Source organism: Ambystoma mexicanum, chromosome 4p (genome assembly GCF_040938575.1).
Source record: "Ambystoma mexicanum isolate Mex_15411 chromosome 4p, UKY_AmexF1_1, whole genome shotgun sequence".
Classification (NCBI taxonomy): domain Eukaryota; kingdom Metazoa; phylum Chordata; class Amphibia; order Caudata; family Ambystomatidae; genus Ambystoma; species Ambystoma mexicanum.
The window spans coordinates 783,910,301-783,926,053 of NC_090927.1; the positions used below are offsets into that span (position 1 = coordinate 783,910,301).

The following is a 15,753-nucleotide window of genomic DNA, read 5'->3' on the forward strand; positions in this document are numbered from 1 at the left end:
GGTGGGCGCTCGGAGGAGCCTGCCCCCCGGGCAGCTCGGGGTGACTTTGGGCCCTGGCAGCGAGGCTGCTGGAGATGTGGGGGCGGAGCCATGCAAAAACGGACCCGGGGCTGCTGGTCTTTCATGCAAACGCACGCTAGGCCCGGCCGCCTCCGAGGTGCCTGGGAGTCTACGGCAGAGGGCGACTCCGAGTCAGCGGGGGAGCTGCCGAGCAGCGCTCTTTCCGACGGACCCTTTCGGGGCATCGCTTCTCGGCCTTTTGGCTAAGATCAAGTGTAGTATCTGTTCTTATCAGTTTAATATCTGATACGTCCTCTATCTGGGGACCATATATTAAATTGATTTTTGGAACAGGGAGATGGAATGGGAGCTTGCTCTGTCCACTCCACGCATCAACCTGGTATTGCAGTACCTCCAGGACTGGTGCACTTCCCCACTCGGGGAAAACAAAGCTGTCAAAAAGAAAGACTTGGGCGATTCTTGAAAAAGAAGAGCACACACGGCAAAATATATCTGTACTTATGCAAATTATTTTTTTTATTTATTTATTTTTTTTTTTCCCTTTCTTCCTTCTTTTTTGTTTAGATGTCCTGTTGAACATTCCGTGTCTTGGAGCAAGTTGTCGGAAGGAAAAAAGTCTGCCGTTTGGCTCCTTTTTCAGGGGAGGCCGCCAGCCAGCCAGCCAGCCAGCCAGCCAGCCAGCCAGCCAGCCAGCCGGAGGAGGAGGAGAGCATGGGGGACACTGTCCTTGCCCTGCTTCCTTCCTTCCTTCCTTCCTCGCCCCTGCCGGCCCCGAACGGCCACGAACGGCCAAGCCTTATCTAAGGTGGGCGCTCGGAGGAGCCTGCCCCCCGGGCAGCTCGGGGTGACTTTGGGCCCTGGCAGCGAGGCTGCTGGAGATGTGGGGGCGGAGCCATGCAAAAACGGACCCGGGGCTGCTGGTCTTTCATGCAAACGCACGCTAGGCCCGGCCGCCTCCGAGGTGCCTGGGAGTCTACGGCAGAGGGCGACTCCGAGTCAGCGGGGGAGCTGCCGAGCAGCGCTCTTTCCGACGGACCCTTTCGGGGCATCGCTTCTCGGCCTTTTGGCTAAGATCAAGTGTAGTATCTGTTCTTATCAGTTTAATATCTGATACGTCCTCTATCTGGGGACCATATATTAAATTGATTTTTGGAACAGGGAGATGGAATGGGAGCTTGCTCTGTCCACTCCACGCATCAACCTGGTATTGCAGTACCTCCAGGACTGGTGCACTTCCCCACTCGGGGAAAACAAAGCTGTCAAAAAGAAAGACTTGGGCGATTCTTGAAAAAGAAGAGCACACACGGCAAAATATATCTGTACTTATGCAAATTATTTTTTTTATTTATTTATTTTTTTTTTTCCCTTTCTTCCTTCTTTTTTGTTTAGATGTCCTGTTGAACATTCCGTGTCTTGGAGCAAGTTGTCGGAAGGAAAAAAGTCTGCCGTTTGGCTCCTTTTTCAGGGGAGCCGCCAGCCAGCCAGCCAGCCAGCCAGCCAGCCAGCCAGCCAGCCAGCCAGCCGGAGGAGGAGGAGAGCATGGGGGACACTGTCCTTGCCCTGCTTCCTTCCTTCCTTCCTTCCTCGCCCCTGCCGGCCCCGAACGGCCACGAACGGCCAAGCCTTATCTAAGGTGGGCGCTCGGAGGAGCCTGCCCCCCGGGCAGCTCGGGGTGACTTTGGGCCCTGGCAGCGAGGCTGCTGGAGATGTGGGGGCGGAGCCATGCAAAAACGGACCCGGGGCTGCTGGTCTTTCATGCAAACGCACGCTAGGCCCGGCCGCCTCCGAGGTGCCTGGGAGTCTACGGCAGAGGGCGACTCCGAGTCAGCGGGGGAGCTGCCGAGCAGCGCTCTTTCCGACGGACCCTTTCGGGGCATCGCTTCTCGGCCTTTTGGCTAAGATCAAGTGTAGTATCTGTTCTTATCAGTTTAATATCTGATACGTCCTCTATCTGGGGACCATATATTAAATTGATTTTTGGAACAGGGAGATGGAATGGGAGCTTGCTCTGTCCACTCCACGCATCAACCTGGTATTGCAGTACCTCCAGGACTGGTGCACTTCCCCACTCGGGGAAAACAAAGCTGTCAAAAAGAAAGACTTGGGCGATTCTTGAAAAAGAAGAGCACACACGGCAAAATATATCTGTACTTATGCAAATTATTTTTTTTATTTATTTATTTTTTTTTTTCCCTTTCTTCCTTCTTTTTTGTTTAGATGTCCTGTTGAACATTCCGTGTCTTGGAGCAAGTTGTCGGAAGGAAAAAAGTCTGCCGTTTGGCTCCTTTTTCAGGGGAGCCGCCAGCCAGCCAGCCAGCCAGCCAGCCAGCCAGCCAGCCAGCCAGCCAGCCGGAGGAGGAGGAGAGCATGGGGGACACTGTCCTTGCCCTGCTTCCTTCCTTCCTTCCTTCCTCGCCCCTGCCGGCCCCGAACGGCCACGAACGGCCAAGCCTTATCTAAGGTGGGCGCTCGGAGGAGCCTGCCCCCCGGGCAGCTCGGGGTGACTTTGGGCCCTGGCAGCGAGGCTGCTGGAGATGTGGGGGCGGAGCCATGCAAAAACGGACCCGGGGCTGCTGGTCTTTCATGCAAACGCACGCTAGGCCCGGCCGCCTCCGAGGTGCCTGGGAGTCTACGGCAGAGGGCGACTCCGAGTCAGCGGGGGAGCTGCCGAGCAGCGCTCTTTCCGACGGACCCTTTCGGGGCATCGCTTCTCGGCCTTTTGGCTAAGATCAAGTGTAGTATCTGTTCTTATCAGTTTAATATCTGATACGTCCTCTATCTGGGGACCATATATTAAATTGATTTTTGGAACAGGGAGATGGAATGGGAGCTTGCTCTGTCCACTCCACGCATCAACCTGGTATTGCAGTACCTCCAGGACTGGTGCACTTCCCCACTCGGGGAAAACAAAGCTGTCAAAAAGAAAGACTTGGGCGATTCTTGAAAAAGAAGAGCACACACGGCAAAATATATCTGTACTTATGCAAATTATTTTTTTTATTTATTTATTTTTTTTTTTCCCTTTCTTCCTTCTTTTTTGTTTAGATGTCCTGTTGAACATTCCGTGTCTTGGAGCAAGTTGTCGGAAGGAAAAAAGTCTGCCGTTTGGCTCCTTTTTCAGGGGAGCCGCCAGCCAGCCAGCCAGCCAGCCAGCCAGCCAGCCAGCCAGCCAGCCAGCCGGAGGAGGAGGAGAGCATGGGGGACACTGTCCTTGCCCTGCTTCCTTCCTTCCTTCCTTCCTCGCCCCTGCCGGCCCCGAACGGCCACGAACGGCCAAGCCTTATCTAAGGTGGGCGCTCGGAGGAGCCTGCCCCCCGGGCAGCTCGGGGTGACTTTGGGCCCTGGCAGCGAGGCTGCTGGAGATGTGGGGGCGGAGCCATGCAAAAACGGACCCGGGGCTGCTGGTCTTTCATGCAAACGCACGCTAGGCCCGGCCGCCTCCGAGGTGCCTGGGAGTCTACGGCAGAGGGCGACTCCGAGTCAGCGGGGGAGCTGCCGAGCAGCGCTCTTTCCGACGGACCCTTTCGGGGCATCGCTTCTCGGCCTTTTGGCTAAGATCAAGTGTAGTATCTGTTCTTATCAGTTTAATATCTGATACGTCCTCTATCTGGGGACCATATATTAAATTGATTTTTGGAACAGGGAGATGGAATGGGAGCTTGCTCTGTCCACTCCACGCATCAACCTGGTATTGCAGTACCTCCAGGACTGGTGCACTTCCCCACTCGGGGAAAACAAAGCTGTCAAAAAGAAAGACTTGGGCGATTCTTGAAAAAGAAGAGCACACACGGCAAAATATATCTGTACTTATGCAAATTATTTTTTTTATTTATTTATTTTTTTTTTTCCCTTTCTTCCTTCTTTTTTGTTTAGATGTCCTGTTGAACATTCCGTGTCTTGGAGCAAGTTGTCGGAAGGAAAAAAGTCTGCCGTTTGGCTCCTTTTTCAGGGGAGCCGCCAGCCAGCCAGCCAGCCAGCCAGCCAGCCAGCCAGCCAGCCAGCCAGCCGGAGGAGGAGGAGAGCATGGGGGACACTGTCCTTGCCCTGCTTCCTTCCTTCCTTCCTTCCTCGCCCCTGCCGGCCCCGAACGGCCACGAACGGCCAAGCCTTATCTAAGGTGGGCGCTCGGAGGAGCCTGCCCCCCGGGCAGCTCGGGGTGACTTTGGGCCCTGGCAGCGAGGCTGCTGGAGATGTGGGGGCGGAGCCATGCAAAAACGGACCCGGGGCTGCTGGTCTTTCATGCAAACGCACGCTAGGCCCGGCCGCCTCCGAGGTGCCTGGGAGTCTACGGCAGAGGGCGACTCCGAGTCAGCGGGGGAGCTGCCGAGCAGCGCTCTTTCCGACGGACCCTTTCGGGGCATCGCTTCTCGGCCTTTTGGCTAAGATCAAGTGTAGTATCTGTTCTTATCAGTTTAATATCTGATACGTCCTCTATCTGGGGACCATATATTAAATTGATTTTTGGAACAGGGAGATGGAATGGGAGCTTGCTCTGTCCACTCCACGCATCAACCTGGTATTGCAGTACCTCCAGGACTGGTGCACTTCCCCACTCGGGGAAAACAAAGCTGTCAAAAAGAAAGACTTGGGCGATTCTTGAAAAAGAAGAGCACACACGGCAAAATATATCTGTACTTATGCAAATTATTTTTTTTATTTATTTATTTTTTTTTTTCCCTTTCTTCCTTCTTTTTTGTTTAGATGTCCTGTTGAACATTCCGTGTCTTGGAGCAAGTTGTCGGAAGGAAAAAAGTCTGCCGTTTGGCTCCTTTTTCAGGGGAGCCGCCAGCCAGCCAGCCAGCCAGCCAGCCAGCCAGCCAGCCAGCCAGCCAGCCGGAGGAGGAGGAGAGCATGGGGGACACTGTCCTTGCCCTGCTTCCTTCCTTCCTTCCTTCCTCGCCCCTGCCGGCCCCGAACGGCCACGAACGGCCAAGCCTTATCTAAGGTGGGCGCTCGGAGGAGCCTGCCCCCCGGGCAGCTCGGGGTGACTTTGGGCCCTGGCAGCGAGGCTGCTGGAGATGTGGGGGCGGAGCCATGCAAAAACGGACCCGGGGCTGCTGGTCTTTCATGCAAACGCACGCTAGGCCCGGCCGCCTCCGAGGTGCCTGGGAGTCTACGGCAGAGGGCGACTCCGAGTCAGCGGGGGAGCTGCCGAGCAGCGCTCTTTCCGACGGACCCTTTCGGGGCATCGCTTCTCGGCCTTTTGGCTAAGATCAAGTGTAGTATCTGTTCTTATCAGTTTAATATCTGATACGTCCTCTATCTGGGGACCATATATTAAATTGATTTTTGGAACAGGGAGATGGAATGGGAGCTTGCTCTGTCCACTCCACGCATCAACCTGGTATTGCAGTACCTCCAGGACTGGTGCACTTCCCCACTCGGGGAAAACAAAGCTGTCAAAAAGAAAGACTTGGGCGATTCTTGAAAAAGAAGAGCACACACGGCAAAATATATCTGTACTTATGCAAATTATTTTTTTTATTTATTTATTTTTTTTTTTCCCTTTCTTCCTTCTTTTTTGTTTAGATGTCCTGTTGAACATTCCGTGTCTTGGAGCAAGTTGTCGGAAGGAAAAAAGTCTGCCGTTTGGCTCCTTTTTCAGGGGAGCCGCCAGCCAGCCAGCCAGCCAGCCAGCCAGCCAGCCAGCCAGCCAGCCAGCCGGAGGAGGAGGAGAGCATGGGGGACACTGTCCTTGCCCTGCTTCCTTCCTTCCTTCCTTCCTCGCCCCTGCCGGCCCCGAACGGCCACGAACGGCCAAGCCTTATCTAAGGTGGGCGCTCGGAGGAGCCTGCCCCCCGGGCAGCTCGGGGTGACTTTGGGCCCTGGCAGCGAGGCTGCTGGAGATGTGGGGGCGGAGCCATGCAAAAACGGACCCGGGGCTGCTGGTCTTTCATGCAAACGCACGCTAGGCCCGGCCGCCTCCGAGGTGCCTGGGAGTCTACGGCAGAGGGCGACTCCGAGTCAGCGGGGGAGCTGCCGAGCAGCGCTCTTTCCGACGGACCCTTTCGGGGCATCGCTTCTCGGCCTTTTGGCTAAGATCAAGTGTAGTATCTGTTCTTATCAGTTTAATATCTGATACGTCCTCTATCTGGGGACCATATATTAAATTGATTTTTGGAACAGGGAGATGGAATGGGAGCTTGCTCTGTCCACTCCACGCATCAACCTGGTATTGCAGTACCTCCAGGACTGGTGCACTTCCCCACTCGGGGAAAACAAAGCTGTCAAAAAGAAAGACTTGGGCGATTCTTGAAAAAGAAGAGCACACACGGCAAAATATATCTGTACTTATGCAAATTATTTTTTTTATTTATTTATTTTTTTTTTTCCCTTTCTTCCTTCTTTTTTGTTTAGATGTCCTGTTGAACATTCCGTGTCTTGGAGCAAGTTGTCGGAAGGAAAAAAGTCTGCCGTTTGGCTCCTTTTTCAGGGGACGCCAGCCAGCCAGCCAGCCAGCCAGCCAGCCAGCCAGCCAGCCAGCCAGCCGGAGGAGGAGGAGAGCATGGGGGACACTGTCCTTGCCCTGCTTCCTTCCTTCCTTCCTTCCTCGCCCCTGCCGGCCCCGAACGGCCACGAACGGCCAAGCCTTATCTAAGGTGGGCGCTCGGAGGAGCCTGCCCCCCGGGCAGCTCGGGGTGACTTTGGGCCCTGGCAGCGAGGCTGCTGGAGATGTGGGGGCGGAGCCATGCAAAAACGGACCCGGGGCTGCTGGTCTTTCATGCAAACGCACGCTAGGCCCGGCCGCCTCCGAGGTGCCTGGGAGTCTACGGCAGAGGGCGACTCCGAGTCAGCGGGGGAGCTGCCGAGCAGCGCTCTTTCCGACGGACCCTTTCGGGGCATCGCTTCTCGGCCTTTTGGCTAAGATCAAGTGTAGTATCTGTTCTTATCAGTTTAATATCTGATACGTCCTCTATCTGGGGACCATATATTAAATTGATTTTTGGAACAGGGAGATGGAATGGGAGCTTGCTCTGTCCACTCCACGCATCAACCTGGTATTGCAGTACCTCCAGGACTGGTGCACTTCCCCACTCGGGGAAAACAAAGCTGTCAAAAAGAAAGACTTGGGCGATTCTTGAAAAAGAAGAGCACACACGGCAAAATATATCTGTACTTATGCAAATTATTTTTTTTATTTATTTATTTTTTTTTTTCCCTTTCTTCCTTCTTTTTTGTTTAGATGTCCTGTTGAACATTCCGTGTCTTGGAGCAAGTTGTCGGAAGGAAAAAAGTCTGCCGTTTGGCTCCTTTTTCAGGGGAGCCGCCAGCCAGCCAGCCAGCCAGCCAGCCAGCCAGCCAGCCAGCCAGCCAGCGAGGAGGAGGAGAGCATGGGGGACACTGTCCTTGCCCTGCTTCCTTCCTTCCTTCCTTCCTCGCCCCTGCCGGCCCCGAACGGCCACGAACGGCCAAGCCTTATCTAAGGTGGGCGCTCGGAGGAGCCTGCCCCCCGGGCAGCTCGGGGTGACTTTGGGCCCTGGCAGCGAGGCTGCTGGAGATGTGGGGGCGGAGCCATGCAAAAACGGACCCGGGGCTGCTGGTCTTTCATGCAAACGCACGCTAGGCCCGGCCGCCTCCGAGGTGCCTGGGAGTCTACGGCAGAGGGCGACTCCGAGTCAGCGGGGGAGCTGCCGAGCAGCGCTCTTTCCGACGGACCCTTTCGGGGCATCGCTTCTCGGCCTTTTGGCTAAGATCAAGTGTAGTATCTGTTCTTATCAGTTTAATATCTGATACGTCCTCTATCTGGGGACCATATATTAAATTGATTTTTGGAACAGGGAGATGGAATGGGAGCTTGCTCTGTCCACTCCACGCATCAACCTGGTATTGCAGTACCTCCAGGACTGGTGCACTTCCCCACTCGGGGAAAACAAAGCTAAAGACTTGGGCGATTCTTGAAAAAGAAGAGCACACACGGCAAAATATATCTGTACTTATGCAAATTATTTTTTTTATTTATTTATTTTTTTTTTTCCCTTTCTTCCTTCTTTTTTGTTTAGATGTCCTGTTGAACATTCCGTGTCTTGGAGCAAGTTGTCGGAAGGAAAAAAGTCTGCCGTTTGGCTCCTTTTTCAGGGGAGCCGCCAGCCAGCCAGCCAGCCAGCCAGCCAGCCAGCCAGCCAGCCAGCCAGCCGGAGGAGGAGGAGAGCATGGGGGACACTGTCCTTGCCCTGCTTCCTTCCTTCCTTCCTTCCTCGCCCCTGCCGGCCCCGAACGGCCACGAACGGCCAAGCCTTATCTAAGGTGGGCGCTCGGAGGAGCCTGCCCCCCGGGCAGCTCGGGGTGACTTTGGGCCCTGGCAGCGAGGCTGCTGGAGATGTGGGGGCGGAGCCATGCAAAAACGGACCCGGGGCTGCTGGTCTTTCATGCAAACGCACGCTAGGCCCGGCCGCCTCCGAGGTGCCTGGGAGTCTACGGCAGAGGGCGACTCCGAGTCAGCGGGGGAGCTGCCGAGCAGCGCTCTTTCCGACGGACCCTTTCGGGGCATCGCTTCTCGGCCTTTTGGCTAAGATCAAGTGTAGTATCTGTTCTTATCAGTTTAATATCTGATACGTCCTCTATCTGGGGACCATATATTAAATTGATTTTTGGAACAGGGAGATGGAATGGGAGCTTGCTCTGTCCACTCCACGCATCAACCTGGTATTGCAGTACCTCCAGGACTGGTGCACTTCCCCACTCGGGGAAAACAAAGCTGTCAAAAAGAAAGACTTGGGCGATTCTTGAAAAAGAAGAGCACACACGGCAAAATAAAAAGAAGAGCACACACGGCAAAATATATCTGTACTTATGCAAATTATTTTTTTTATTTATTTATTTTTTTTTTTCCCTTTCTTCCTTCTTTTTTGTTTAGATGTCCTGTTGAACATTCCGTGTCTTGGAGCAAGTTGTCGGAAGGAAAAAAGTCTGCCGTTTGGCTCCTTTTTCAGGGGAGCCGCCAGCCAGCCAGCCAGCCAGCCAGCCAGCCAGCCAGCCAGCCAGCCAGCCGGAGGAGGAGGAGAGCATGGGGGACACTGTCCTTGCCCTGCTTCCTTCCTTCCTTCCTTCCTCGCCCCTGCCGGCCCCGAACGGCCACGAACGGCCAAGCCTTATCTAAGGTGGGCGCTCGGAGGAGCCTGCCCCCCGGGCAGCTCGGGGTGACTTTGGGCCCTGGCAGCGAGGCTGCTGGAGATGTGGGGGCGGAGCCATGCAAAAACGGACCCGGGGCTGCTGGTCTTTCATGCAAACGCACGCTAGGCCCGGCCGCCTCCGAGGTGCCTGGGAGTCTACGGCAGAGGGCGACTCCGAGTCAGCGGGGGAGCTGCCGAGCAGCGCTCTTTCCGACGGACCCTTTCGGGGCATCGCTTCTCGGCCTTTTGGCTAAGATCAAGTGTAGTATCTGTTCTTATCAGTTTAATATCTGATACGTCCTCTATCTGGGGACCATATATTAAATTGATTTTTGGAACAGGGAGATGGAATGGGAGCTTGCTCTGTCCACTCCACGCATCAACCTGGTATTGCAGTACCTCCAGGACTGGTGCACTTCCCCACTCGGGGAAAACAAAGCTGTCAAAAAGAAAGACTTGGGCGATTCTTGAAAAAGAAGAGCACACACGGCAAAATATATCTGTACTTATGCAAATTATTTTTTTTATTTATTTATTTTTTTTTTTCCCTTTCTTCCTTCTTTTTTGTTTAGATGTCCTGTTGAACATTCCGTGTCTTGGAGCAAGTTGTCGGAAGGAAAAAAGTCTGCCGTTTGGCTCCTTTTTCAGGGGAGCCGCCAGCCAGCCAGCCAGCCAGCCAGCCAGCCAGCCAGCCAGAGAGCCGGAGGAGGAGGAGAGCATGGGGGACACTGTCCTTGCCCTGCTTCCTTCCTTCCTTCCTTCCTCGCCCCTGCCGGCCCCGAACGGCCACGAACGGCCAAGCCTTATCTAAGGTGGGCGCTCGGAGGAGCCTGCCCCCCGGGCAGCTCGGGGTGACTTTGGGCCCTGGCAGCGAGGCTGCTGGAGATGTGGGGGCGGAGCCATGCAAAAACGGACCCGGGGCTGCTGGTCTTTCATGCAAACGCACGCTAGGCCCGGCCGCCTCCGAGGTGCCTGGGAGTCTACGGCAGAGGGCGACTCCGAGTCAGCGGGGGAGCTGCCGAGCAGCGCTCTTTCCGACGGACCCTTTCGGGGCATCGCTTCTCGGCCTTTTGGCTAAGATCAAGTGTAGTATCTGTTCTTATCAGTTTAATATCTGATACGTCCTCTATCTGGGGACCATATATTAAATTGATTTTTGGAACAGGGAGATGGAATGGGAGCTTGCTCTGTCCACTCCACGCATCAACCTGGTATTGCAGTACCTCCAGGACTGGTGCACTTCCCCACTCGGGGAAAACAAAGCTGTCAAAAAGAAAGACTTGGGCGATTCTTGAAAAAGAAGAGCACACACGGCAAAATATATCTGTACTTATGCAAATTATTTTTTTTATTTATTTATTTTTTTTTTTCCCTTTCTTCCTTCTTTTTTGTTTAGATGTCCTGTTGAACATTCCGTGTCTTGGAGCAAGTTGTCGGAAGGAAAAAAGTCTGCCGTTTGGCTCCTTTTTCAGGGGAGCCGCCAGCCAGCCAGCCAGCCAGCCAGCCAGCCAGCCAGCCAGCCAGCCAGCCGGAGGAGGAGGAGAGCATGGGGGACACTGTCCTTGCCCTGCTTCCTTCCTTCCTTCCTTCCTCGCCCCTGCCGGCCCCGAACGGCCACGAACGGCCAAGCCTTATCTAAGGTGGGCGCTCGGAGGAGCCTGCCCCCCGGGCAGCTCGGGGTGACTTTGGGCCCTGGCAGCGAGGCTGCTGGAGATGTGGGGGCGGAGCCATGCAAAAACGGACCCGGGGCTGCTGGTCTTTCATGCAAACGCACGCTAGGCCCGGCCGCCTCCGAGGTGCCTGGGAGTCTACGGCAGAGGGCGACTCCGAGTCAGCGGGGGAGCTGCCGAGCAGCGCTCTTTCCGACGGACCCTTTCGGGGCATCGCTTCTCGGCCTTTTGGCTAAGATCAAGTGTAGTATCTGTTCTTATCAGTTTAATATCTGATACGTCCTCTATCTGGGGACCATATATTAAATTGATTTTTGGAACAGGGAGATGGAATGGGAGCTTGCTCTGTCCACTCCACGCATCAACCTGGTATTGCAGTACCTCCAGGACTGGTGCACTTCCCCACTCGGGGAAAACAAAGCTGTCAAAAAGAAAGACTTGGGCGATTCTTGAAAAAGAAGAGCACACACGGCAAAATATATCTGTACTTATGCAAATTATTTTTTTTATTTATTTATTTTTTTTTTTCCCTTTCTTCCTTCTTTTTTGTTTAGATGTCCTGTTGAACATTCCGTGTCTTGGAGCAAGTTGTCGGAAGGAAAAAAGTCTGCCGTTTGGCTCCTTTTTCAGGGGAGCCGCCAGCCAGCCAGCCAGCCAGCCAGCCAGCCAGCCAGCCAGCCAGCCAGCCGGAGGAGGAGGAGAGCATGGGGGACACTGTCCTTGCCCTGCTTCCTTCCTTCCTTCCTTCCTCGCCCCTGCCGGCCCCGAACGGCCACGAACGGCCAAGCCTTATCTAAGGTGGGCGCTCGGAGGAGCCTGCCCCCCGGGCAGCTCGGGGTGACTTTGGGCCCTGGCAGCGAGGCTGCTGGAGATGTGGGGGCGGAGCCATGCAAAAACGGACCCGGGGCTGCTGGTCTTTCATGCAAACGCACGCTAGGCCCGGCCGCCTCCGAGGTGCCTGGGAGTCTACGGCAGAGGGCGACTCCGAGTCAGCGGGGGAGCTGCCGAGCAGCGCTCTTTCCGACGGACCCTTTCGGGGCATCGCTTCTCGGCCTTTTGGCTAAGATCAAGTGTAGTATCTGTTCTTATCAGTTTAATATCTGATACGTCCTCTATCTGGGGACCATATATTAAATTGATTTTTGGAACAGGGAGATGGAATGGGAGCTTGCTCTGTCCACTCCACGCATCAACCTGGTATTGCAGTACCTCCAGGACTGGTGCACTTCCCCACTCGGGGAAAACAAAGCTGTCAAAAAGAAAGACTTGGGCGATTCTTGAAAAAGAAGAGCACACACGGCAAAATATATCTGTACTTATGCAAATTATTTTTTTTATTTATTTATTTTTTTTTTTCCCTTTCTTCCTTCTTTTTTGTTTAGATGTCCTGTTGAACATTCCGTGTCTTGGAGCAAGTTGTCGGAAGGAAAAAAGTCTGCCGTTTGGCTCCTTTTTCAGGGGAGCCGCCAGCCAGCCAGCCAGCCAGCCAGCCAGCCAGCCAGCCAGCCAGCCAGCCGGAGGAGGAGGAGAGCATGGGGGACACTGTCCTTGCCCTGCTTCCTTCCTTCCTTCCTTCCTCGCCCCTGCCGGCCCCGAACGGCCACGAACGGCCAAGCCTTATCTAAGGTGGGCGCTCGGAGGAGCCTGCCCCCCGGGCAGCTCGGGGTGACTTTGGGCCCTGGCAGCGAGGCTGCTGGAGATGTGGGGGCGGAGCCATGCAAAAACGGACCCGGGGCTGCTGGTCTTTCATGCAAACGCACGCTAGGCCCGGCCGCCTCCGAGGTGCCTGGGAGTCTACGGCAGAGGGCGACTCCGAGTCAGCGGGGGAGCTGCCGAGCAGCGCTCTTTCCGACGGACCCTTTCGGGGCATCGCTTCTCGGCCTTTTGGCTAAGATCAAGTGTAGTATCTGTTCTTATCAGTTTAATATCTGATACGTCCTCTATCTGGGGACCATATATTAAATTGATTTTTGGAACAGGGAGATGGAATGGGAGCTTGCTCTGTCCACTCCACGCATCAACCTGGTATTGCAGTACCTCCAGGACTGGTGCACTTCCCCACTCGGGGAAAACAAAGCTGTCAAAAAGAAAGACTTGGGCGATTCTTGAAAAAGAAGAGCACACACGGCAAAATATATCTGTACTTATGCAAATTATTTTTTTTATTTATTTATTTTTTTTTTTCCCTTTCTTCCTTCTTTTTTGTTTAGATGTCCTGTTGAACATTCCGTGTCTTGGAGCAAGTTGTCGGAAGGAAAAAAGTCTGCCGTTTGGCTCCTTTTTCAGGGGAGCCGCCAGCCAGCCAGCCAGCCAGCCAGCCAGCCAGCCAGCCAGCCAGCCAGCCGGAGGAGGAGGAGAGCATGGGGGACACTGTCCTTGCCCTGCTTCCTTCCTTCCTTCCTTCCTCGCCCCTGCCGGCCCCGAACGGCCACGAACGGCCAAGCCTTATCTAAGGTGGGCGCTCGGAGGAGCCTGCCCCCCGGGCAGCTCGGGGTGACTTTGGGCCCTGGCAGCGAGGCTGCTGGAGATGTGGGGGCGGAGCCATGCAAAAACGGACCCGGGGCTGCTGGTCTTTCATGCAAACGCACGCTAGGCCCGGCCGCCTCCGAGGTGCCTGGGAGTCTACGGCAGAGGGCGACTCCGAGTCAGCGGGGGAGCTGCCGAGCAGCGCTCTTTCCGACGGACCCTTTCGGGGCATCGCTTCTCGGCCTTTTGGCTAAGATCAAGTGTAGTATCTGTTCTTATCAGTTTAATATCTGATACGTCCTCTATCTGGGGACCATATATTAAATTGATTTTTGGAACAGGGAGATGGAATGGGAGCTTGCTCTGTCCACTCCACGCATCAACCTGGTATTGCAGTACCTCCAGGACTGGTGCACTTCCCCACTCGGGGAAAACAAAGCTGTCAAAAAGAAAGACTTGGGCGATTCTTGAAAAAGAAGAGCACACACGGCAAAATATATCTGTACTTATGCAAATTATTTTTTTTATTTATTTATTTTTTTTTTTCCCTTTCTTCCTTCTTTTTTGTTTAGATGTCCTGTTGAACATTCCGTGTCTTGGAGCAAGTTGTCGGAAGGAAAAAAGTCTGCCGTTTGGCTCCTTTTTCAGGGGAGCCGCCAGCCAGCCAGCCAGCCAGCCAGCCAGCCAGCCAGCCAGCCAGCCAGCCGGAGGAGGAGGAGAGCATGGGGGACACTGTCCTTGCCCTGCTTCCTTCCTTCCTTCCTTCCTCGCCCCTGCCGGCCCCGAACGGCCACGAACGGCCAAGCCTTATCTAAGGTGGGCGCTCGGAGGAGCCTGCCCCCCGGGCAGCTCGGGGTGACTTTGGGCCCTGGCAGCGAGGCTGCTGGAGATGTGGGGGCGGAGCCATGCAAAAACGGACCCGGGGCTGCTGGTCTTTCATGCAAACGCACGCTAGGCCCGGCCGCCTCCGAGGTGCCTGGGAGTCTACGGCAGAGGGCGACTCCGAGTCAGCGGGGGAGCTGCCGAGCAGCGCTCTTTCCGACGGACCCTTTCGGGGCATCGCTTCTCGGCCTTTTGGCTAAGATCAAGTGTAGTATCTGTTCTTATCAGTTTAATATCTGATACGTCCTCTATCTGGGGACCATATATTAAATTGATTTTTGGAACAGGGAGATGGAATGGGAGCTTGCTCTGTCCACTCCACGCATCAACCTGGTATTGCAGTACCTCCAGGACTGGTGCACTTCCCCACTCGGGGAAAACAAAGCTGTCAAAAAGAAAGACTTGGGCGATTCTTGAAAAAGAAGAGCACACACGGCAAAATATATCTGTACTTATGCAAATTATTTTTTTTATTTATTTATTTTTTTTTTTCCCTTTCTTCCTTCTTTTTTGTTTAGATGTCCTGTTGAACATTCCGTGTCTTGGAGCAAGTTGTCGGAAGGAAAAAAGTCTGCCGTTTGGCTCCTTTTTCAGGGGAGCCGCCAGCCAGCCAGCCAGCCAGCCAGCCAGCCAGCCAGCCAGCCAGCCGGAGGAGGAGGAGAGCATGGGGGACACTGTCCTTGCCCTGCTTCCTTCCTTCCTTCCTTCCTCGCCCCTGCCGGCCCCGAACGGCCACGAACGGCCAAGCCTTATCTAAGGTGGGCGCTCGGAGGAGCCTGCCCCCCGGGCAGCTCGGGGTGACTTTGGGCCCTGGCAGCGAGGCTGCTGGAGATGTGGGGGCGGAGCCATGCAAAAACGGACCCGGGGCTGCTGGTCTTTCATGCAAACGCACGCTAGGCCCGGCCGCCTCCGAGGTGCCTGGGAGTCTACGGCAGAGGGCGACTCCGAGTCAGCGGGGGAGCTGCCGAGCAGCGCTCTTTCCGACGGACCCTTTCGGGGCATCGCTTCTCGGCCTTTTGGCTAAGATCAAGTGTAGTATCTGTTCTTATCAGTTTAATATCTGATACGTCCTCTATCTGGGGACCATATATTAAATTGATTTTTGGAACAGGGAGATGGAATGGGAGCTTGCTCTGTCCACTCCACGCATCAACCTGGTATTGCAGTACCTCCAGGACTGGTGCACTTCCCCACTCGGGGAAAACAAAGCTGTCAAAAAGAAAGACTTGGGCGATTCTTGAAAAAGAAGAGCACACACGGCAAAATATATCTGTACTTATGCAAATTATTTTTTTTATTTATTTATTTTTTTTTTTCCCTTTCTTCCTTCTTTTTTGTTTAGATGTCCTGTTGAACATTCCGTGTCTTGGAGCAAGTTGTCGGAAGGAAAAAAGTCTGCCGTTTGGCTCCTTTTTCAGGGGAGCCGCCAGCCAGCCAGCCAGCCAGCCAGCCAGCCAGCCAGCCAGCCAGCCGGAGGAGGAGGAGAGCATGGGGGACACTGTCCTTGCCCTGCTTCCTTCCTTCCTTCCTTCCTCGCCCCTGCCGGCCCCGAACGGCCACGAACGGCCAAGCCTTATCTAAGGTGGGCGCTCGGAGGAGCCTGC

General features: G+C 54.6%; 19 non-coding genes across 19 annotated transcripts; all 19 read left to right on the plus strand.

Moving 5' to 3' along the window:
* The first annotated feature begins 243 nt into the window (after positions 1-243).
* Positions 244-434, plus strand: LOC138460025 (U2 spliceosomal RNA). The gene has a single exon (XR_011262794.1). It is a non-coding gene; the product is annotated as a U2 spliceosomal RNA (small nuclear RNA).
* Positions 435-1,068: 634 nt separating this feature from the next.
* On the plus strand, positions 1,069-1,259 carry LOC138460027 (U2 spliceosomal RNA). Its single transcript, XR_011262795.1, has one exon. It is a non-coding gene; the product is annotated as a U2 spliceosomal RNA (small nuclear RNA).
* A 637-nt stretch (positions 1,260-1,896) lies between these two features.
* LOC138460028 (U2 spliceosomal RNA) lies at positions 1,897-2,087 on the plus strand. Its single transcript, XR_011262796.1, has one exon. It is a non-coding gene; the product is annotated as a U2 spliceosomal RNA (small nuclear RNA).
* A 637-nt stretch (positions 2,088-2,724) lies between these two features.
* Positions 2,725-2,915, plus strand: LOC138460029 (U2 spliceosomal RNA). The gene has a single exon (XR_011262797.1). It is a non-coding gene; the product is annotated as a U2 spliceosomal RNA (small nuclear RNA).
* A 637-nt stretch (positions 2,916-3,552) lies between these two features.
* Positions 3,553-3,743, plus strand: LOC138460031 (U2 spliceosomal RNA). Its single transcript, XR_011262800.1, has one exon. It is a non-coding gene; the product is annotated as a U2 spliceosomal RNA (small nuclear RNA).
* A 637-nt stretch (positions 3,744-4,380) lies between these two features.
* On the plus strand, positions 4,381-4,571 carry LOC138460032 (U2 spliceosomal RNA). Its single transcript, XR_011262801.1, has one exon. It is a non-coding gene; the product is annotated as a U2 spliceosomal RNA (small nuclear RNA).
* A 637-nt stretch (positions 4,572-5,208) lies between these two features.
* Positions 5,209-5,399, plus strand: LOC138460033 (U2 spliceosomal RNA). The gene has a single exon (XR_011262802.1). It is a non-coding gene; the product is annotated as a U2 spliceosomal RNA (small nuclear RNA).
* Positions 5,400-6,036: 637 nt separating this feature from the next.
* Positions 6,037-6,227, plus strand: LOC138460034 (U2 spliceosomal RNA). The gene has a single exon (XR_011262803.1). It is a non-coding gene; the product is annotated as a U2 spliceosomal RNA (small nuclear RNA).
* A 635-nt stretch (positions 6,228-6,862) lies between these two features.
* Positions 6,863-7,053, plus strand: LOC138460035 (U2 spliceosomal RNA). Its single transcript, XR_011262804.1, has one exon. It is a non-coding gene; the product is annotated as a U2 spliceosomal RNA (small nuclear RNA).
* Positions 7,054-7,688: 635 nt separating this feature from the next.
* LOC138460036 (U2 spliceosomal RNA) lies at positions 7,689-7,879 on the plus strand. Its single transcript, XR_011262805.1, has one exon. It is a non-coding gene; the product is annotated as a U2 spliceosomal RNA (small nuclear RNA).
* Positions 7,880-8,507: 628 nt separating this feature from the next.
* LOC138460038 (U2 spliceosomal RNA) lies at positions 8,508-8,698 on the plus strand. Its single transcript, XR_011262806.1, has one exon. It is a non-coding gene; the product is annotated as a U2 spliceosomal RNA (small nuclear RNA).
* Positions 8,699-9,361: 663 nt separating this feature from the next.
* On the plus strand, positions 9,362-9,552 carry LOC138460039 (U2 spliceosomal RNA). Its single transcript, XR_011262807.1, has one exon. It is a non-coding gene; the product is annotated as a U2 spliceosomal RNA (small nuclear RNA).
* A 633-nt stretch (positions 9,553-10,185) lies between these two features.
* LOC138460040 (U2 spliceosomal RNA) lies at positions 10,186-10,376 on the plus strand. Its single transcript, XR_011262808.1, has one exon. It is a non-coding gene; the product is annotated as a U2 spliceosomal RNA (small nuclear RNA).
* Positions 10,377-11,013: 637 nt separating this feature from the next.
* Positions 11,014-11,204, plus strand: LOC138460041 (U2 spliceosomal RNA). Its single transcript, XR_011262809.1, has one exon. It is a non-coding gene; the product is annotated as a U2 spliceosomal RNA (small nuclear RNA).
* A 637-nt stretch (positions 11,205-11,841) lies between these two features.
* On the plus strand, positions 11,842-12,032 carry LOC138460043 (U2 spliceosomal RNA). The gene has a single exon (XR_011262812.1). It is a non-coding gene; the product is annotated as a U2 spliceosomal RNA (small nuclear RNA).
* Positions 12,033-12,669: 637 nt separating this feature from the next.
* On the plus strand, positions 12,670-12,860 carry LOC138460044 (U2 spliceosomal RNA). Its single transcript, XR_011262813.1, has one exon. It is a non-coding gene; the product is annotated as a U2 spliceosomal RNA (small nuclear RNA).
* Positions 12,861-13,497: 637 nt separating this feature from the next.
* LOC138460045 (U2 spliceosomal RNA) lies at positions 13,498-13,688 on the plus strand. Its single transcript, XR_011262814.1, has one exon. It is a non-coding gene; the product is annotated as a U2 spliceosomal RNA (small nuclear RNA).
* A 637-nt stretch (positions 13,689-14,325) lies between these two features.
* LOC138460046 (U2 spliceosomal RNA) lies at positions 14,326-14,516 on the plus strand. Its single transcript, XR_011262815.1, has one exon. It is a non-coding gene; the product is annotated as a U2 spliceosomal RNA (small nuclear RNA).
* Positions 14,517-15,149: 633 nt separating this feature from the next.
* On the plus strand, positions 15,150-15,340 carry LOC138460047 (U2 spliceosomal RNA). Its single transcript, XR_011262816.1, has one exon. It is a non-coding gene; the product is annotated as a U2 spliceosomal RNA (small nuclear RNA).
* Positions 15,341-15,753: the final 413 nt, after the last annotated feature.